Source organism: Leopardus geoffroyi, assembly GCF_018350155.1.
Source record: "Leopardus geoffroyi isolate Oge1 chromosome X unlocalized genomic scaffold, O.geoffroyi_Oge1_pat1.0 chrX_random_Un_scaffold_67, whole genome shotgun sequence".
Classification (NCBI taxonomy): domain Eukaryota; kingdom Metazoa; phylum Chordata; class Mammalia; order Carnivora; family Felidae; genus Leopardus; species Leopardus geoffroyi.
In genome coordinates, this window is record NW_025543574.1 from 72,247 (window position 1) to 78,246 (window position 6,000).

The following is a 6,000-nucleotide window of genomic DNA, read 5'->3' on the forward strand; positions in this document are numbered from 1 at the left end:
GGAGTCAGACTTCCTAGTAGAGACCAAGGAACAGGACTGAAAGGGCTTGGCACAGCTTTATAATTGGAGGGGATCTGGACACATGGGCAGGAAGCAAGGTGAGGCTGCACAAGAAGATGGGGAGCCCCCCGTGGGGCCAGTGGGTTTGAGCTGGCACGAGGGGATGCCTTTGCCCACGTTGTCCCAGAGCCTTTGGGGTCTTTCCTGGGGCAGAAACTGGTCCCTGGGAGAGGCCTGGGTAAGGCCCCAGAGAGGCCACAGGGCCTCGGGGTGATCAGGGCCAGGCCACTGCCCACATACGCGGACCCTGTGGACCCCGCGTCCCTTGCCAGTCCTCTCACCGACCCCCTCAGCCTGCAGCAACCATGCAGTTTGAAACAAGGAGCTCCTGTCCCCTTAGATTGTACTTGGTGTTCCCAGGGCTGTGCTTCCTTGCCCCGGAGAGGAGCACATCGCCTGTTGCTGGAGGCCCTCCACCTCCTCAGGCACAACCCTCAGGACAACCCCTTCTGCCCTACCCCCTCGCCCACACCCCTGCTGGATCTGGGACAACTCCCTCTCCTGGGGCTCCAGCTGCACAGCTCCAAGCTGGGACTTGTTACCTCAGGCCATGTCCCTGTCTCTCCAGGACTTCCTGAGGAACCTTAGGCTCTTAGTGGCTGTGTCCAGGCACAACTTGGTGGACAGGGGAAGGGGGTCTTCCTTTTCTCTGTCATTCAAGTACAGAGGAGCGGTGGTGGCATTCGCAACACCCTAGTTCAGAGGGCACTGTCCCACCGAGTCCATCCAGTGCAGCCTTGCCCAGGGCCAAGGCTCCCCTTTCATGTTGCCATCACCCCCAAAGAGGGCCCAAGTGCACCTTTTCCATCGTGGGGGCTCAGGGGTGCTGGGACTGTTGGGTGGAGGGGTGGGGAGAAGCTAGCTGGGCCTAGGGGCCTCCTCCATGCAGCCCCTGCCACTTGTAGGAACGGTTCCTTCTCCTTCCCCAGATGGACACAGTTTTCTGCTTTGCTTCTTTCTCTCCAGCCCCTTTGGGCTCCCGCTTTCTCCAAGATCTTTGCTCTACATACACAGGACCCAGTCATCTCCATTTTCTCCAGTCTCTCTGCCTTTGCTGCAGCCCTTAGCCCAGGAACTCAGGGATGTGGCCAGGGGAGAGAAACGCTCCAGAGAGAAGGCAGAGAAGGTGACAGTGGGGCAGAGAAACACTCTGATTTCATTTGTGCATAAACCTGCCCCATTTCCCCCCAACCACACACATAGAGACATGGTGGTTTGCCCTCTAGTGAGTACTTACATCAAGCACTTTCCCCCTTAACACTGATACCACCTTCCTCTTTCATTCAGAGCCATTTCTGGAAGGCCTTCTCTGGTCCAAGACTTGCACCAGATGCTGGCGATTCCAAACTGAATGTCATAATGAGGCCTGCTCCAGTGGTCCTTACAGTCAATGAGGGGAATGGACAATAAATCAAGGGGAAAATCTATATAATTGCAAATCATGGTCAATATGAAAACAAAAGGATGAAAAGTAAGCATTGAAGAAGAATTACTGTATTCAGGGTGGTTTAAAAAGCCACTTTAAGAAGGTGAGAGGATGAAAAGGAGCCCAAATTTTGGGAGTACTGGGGAAAAGCCTTGGAAAGCAAAGGAACAACAAGGGTTTAACCTCTGAGGCAGGCGTTTTCAAGATATAAAAAGGCCTAAGCCCCTTGCCTGGAGTAGAACCACTGAAAGGGACATGAGTGGGAGCTGCACTGGGAGGACTAGGCAAGGACCTCATAGGCCATGGACAGGAGTCAGGTAGCCATTGGAGTGTTCTGAGCCAAGCAGTGACGTGATCAGATAGGCAGTTTATTTTTTTTTTTAATTTTTCTTATTTATTTAAATATAGAGAGCATGAGCAGGGGACAGAGAGAGGGAGGGAGAGAGAGAATCCCAAGCAAGCTCCGTGCTGACAGTGGGGAGCCTGACACGGGGTGGCCGACATGAGGCTTGATCCCACAAACCATGAGATCATGACCTGAGCTGAAGTTAAGAGTCAGATGCTCAACCAACTGAGCCATCCAGGTGCCCCTTAAGATAAGCATTTTAGAATGACCCCCTGATTACTTTTTGGAAAATGGGTGCAGAAGAAACCCAAACAAGGAGTGAGTGGTTGGGAACATAGTGAGTTATCCTTGGTAAATATGGCAGTGGCATGGAGAGGCAGTAGCCATGAAGCAATGCAGAAGCACTCCAGGGAGGTGTGTCTGGGTAGGCCCCAAGCTTCACACTATAGCCCCCTTTTGCAAAGGCAGAGGAGTCTCTTTTGATGAATATTCACTTCTTACTCACTTCAAAATGAAGAGTTTATATATATATATATATATATATATATATATATATATATATAAAAGAGTAAGGCCCTTAATGGATTGGAACTGATTAGAAGCTCTGTGTGTACAGGGGTCAGAGGGACTTACTCACCGGAGGCCATGGTTGTGGAGTCAGAAGTAGGTGAACTGGGTTTCCTATGGTGGATTTACTCATGGTAGTGTCTGAAGGTCTCTTCTCTTGACCTAGTTTTTTTTTTTTTTCTCAATGGAGAAATTTTTTTTTCATCTTTTGCCTGGGAGATATTCACCTTATTACCAGTGGTCTGGGAGCTGGGTGGGAAATGGAGCTGGGTGTTTCACTGTTCATCTATCTACACCTTCACCTCATTTTCTAGTTTTTAGTAAGTGCTTCTACCCCAAGGCATGCATCAGCATTTGCTGGAATACTTCAGTCACCACACCTCAGTGGTTTATAACATTTCTTTCTCATGCACAGGCCTTTGGGTTGGTTGTGGTGTGCATCAGTTTATGGACATAGCTTCAGGTCTGCTCCATTTGTCTTCTCATTCTGGAACCCAAATGGAAGGAACAGTGGCTACCTGAGTAAGGCAGGGTCTCCTGATGGTTTAGGGCAGGGGTAGAATATGGCAAGCTAAATGACGCAGTCACATTGAAGCCTCTCGCTGGACATGGTATACCTCATCTCCGTTCACATTTCATTGGCCAATGCAAGTCATGAATCAAAGCCCAAAGGAGTGGGGCATGGAAGTATTTTCTACCTACAGTGAACCATGGCAAGGACAGGGAGGGAAGGGAGACTTATGACCAAATAAATCTTCCTACGTCATCTGCGGAGGCAATGGTATTAGATGGAGACCTGAACGATGGGGAGGTGTTGGGCATCTGGAGAGGAAGAACACTCCCAAAAGAAGGAATAGCACATGAGAGCTTGGTGAGTCCCTAGAACTGGGAGATCTGAGTGGTTGGAGCAGAGTGAGTAAGGGATCAGCATGAGGTGAGGTCAGATAGGCACTTGGGTCAGTGAGGCAGAAGGCTGTGAGAAGAGGTCAAGATTCATTTCCAAGAGTGATATGAAGCCCCAGCCTGGCATATTTTAAGAGAGGGATGTGACAGGTTTGTATTTACTTTTTAAAGGATCTCTCTAGCTGCTTTGGGAAAGAAAGATGGAACGGGAAAGAAAGGTCACAAGAGGACCAAATAGGAGGTGAATGCAGTCAGTAGTTTAAGCTAAAGATACTGGCATCTTGGACTTATGGTGTAGCCATGGAGATAGAAGTTGGTGGGCTTGGAAGACTGCTGGAAGCTGAATGGACAGAACTTGGTGACAGAGTAAATGTGGGTGAGTAAGGGAGAGAAGGAGATGTGAGAATTTGGTCCCAGGCACCTACCTTGGATTACCACAGGGCTATGGTTATCATTTAGAAACAGAGAGGTGAGGGGAAGGGAGAGGGAGAGAAATATCAAGATCATAGGGCGTGGAGGAAAGGTCATTTATAAACTGAGGAGTCTTGCTGGGACATACTGAGGTCTCTTAGGACAAAATAACCCAAAGAACCTTCCATGAGCAATAAAAGGGAGCCAAGTGGTGGGTCTGGCAGAGTGAGCTTGCAGCCTGAGAGGGGCTGGCCCAAGGCAAGTTCACCTCCAGGGCAAATGAGTCTGAGAAAGTGCAGCAAACTCTCCAGAGGCAGTTCATTGGAGTGTGATTCTTTTTATCATTATTATCATTGACAGTGGGTACCGCTGGGGAGAGGAATAGAGCATGTGGGACTGTAAGAGGTCCATGGTATGCTATTATATTTTGTTCCACATAAATGTGGACCGTTTACATTCTTTTACATATAATATATCATGTTATTACTGTGGGGCAAAAACCATGAAAACCATAAAGGAATTCACTATAATAATTGAATGTAGCATGGTATATATTTAAGAACTAGGGAAATGAGCATGTTTCGGCTTTAGCTATGCCGTCCCATCACTGTGGGACATAGAGCAAGTCCATTTCCTCCATGGGCCTCAGTTTCCCCATCTGTACAATGAAGAAATGTCGCTGTAACCTGCTTACTCTGAAGGCCTGGGACTCTGTAACCCTGAGGCTATCCTCATGTGGCCCATGTGCTTCCTCTTTCCCTACTGCATCTTTACCCCTTCACCACTGCCAGGAGTTCAAGTGGTCCCCATGGAGTGAGTGAAGGAGGAAGAGAAAAACTGTGCAGATGACTTTATGGAAGAGTTTTACTGAGAAGGAGCACAGAGAACCAGGGCTGTCATTAGAGGGAAATGTGAAGACAAACAGAGCCAGTATACGAGAGGCAGCCAGTACAGGTTTGGGACTTAAATGGATAGAGTGTGACACTGTAGTGGATGCTTGCTACATATTTGTTGGATTAAATTTACATTAAAGCAATCCTAGCAATGGAGATGCACAGTTGCAAAGCATGGAGAGAAGAGATGTAGTTGAAGTATTTACTTTTTAGGAAGGGATTTCAAGGGTAGTGAGGGAAATAATGTTTAATGTTTGATTTTGGACACACTAAAAATAAGATACTCATGGAATTTTCAGTAGTCTTAGAAATTTGTATTGAAAACTTGGGAGAGAGTTAGAAGCTAGAGGTAGAGATTTGGAAGACATTGTTAAAGGTCATAGTTGAAGCCAGAACGAGATTATTCAGGGAGACTGTAGTGTGAACTAAACACAAGGCAGAGAAGGGAACCTGAGAACTGAAACACTTCAGGGCCAGGAAAGGAAGAAGAACTGAAGAGGAAAGATAAACAGGAGATAGAGGGAAGGAAAGAACCATCCTCTTCATGGCTTGGAGAGGAAACATTCATCCAGGAGCTATAGTCTGCAAGAAAAGAGGGATACTGACTTGGAGTTAGTCAATGACTACAGGGAAAGGTAGAAGTTAGCAGAGTCTGATGACAGGATGGTTAAAGTTTGGTGTTTTTTAGGGAAGGGGGGAGGAGAATGATCTGCAAGTGACAATGAGTATCGGGTTCAGGAGGAGATTTGCCTCACATTCTTGTCCAACTGTTTAAGACACATGTTTTAACTCTTAATGTTTATGAGCCTAGATTTTAGTATCATTCCCGTTATTCAGGTAAAGTAACAAGGCCAGAGAGTGAAAACTATAAATGGAAAATCTAGGACAGACGCCCAGGCAGTCTGGTGCCAGAGACTGGACTCTTACCACCATGCGGATTGCCTCCCAAGAGAAAAAAAGGAAACCATCTTGAATTAAAACAGTACTTCCATACAAATTATGTCACCCATAGATATTCATATAATGTACATAGAAATCAGAAGCCCCCTTAGACCAATTGCTCAACAACACACTATGGGAATTGTTCACGGTAGGGCAGGTTATGCTACTAAACTGATAGCCTCCAATCCTAGTAGCTTCTCATCACAACACCTTATTTTTTTAAGTGTATTTATTTTTGAGAGAGAGAGAGAGAGAGAGAGAGAGAGAGAACACGTGTGGGACAGGGGCAGACAGAGAGGCAGAGAGAGAATCCCAAGCAGGCTCTATGCTGTCAGTGCAGTCCCTGATGTGGGACTCAAACTCATAAACCAAGAGATCATGACCTGAGCCAAAAATAAGAGTCAGACACTTAACCTACTGAGCCACGAGACATCCCAGAAAACCTTGCTTTT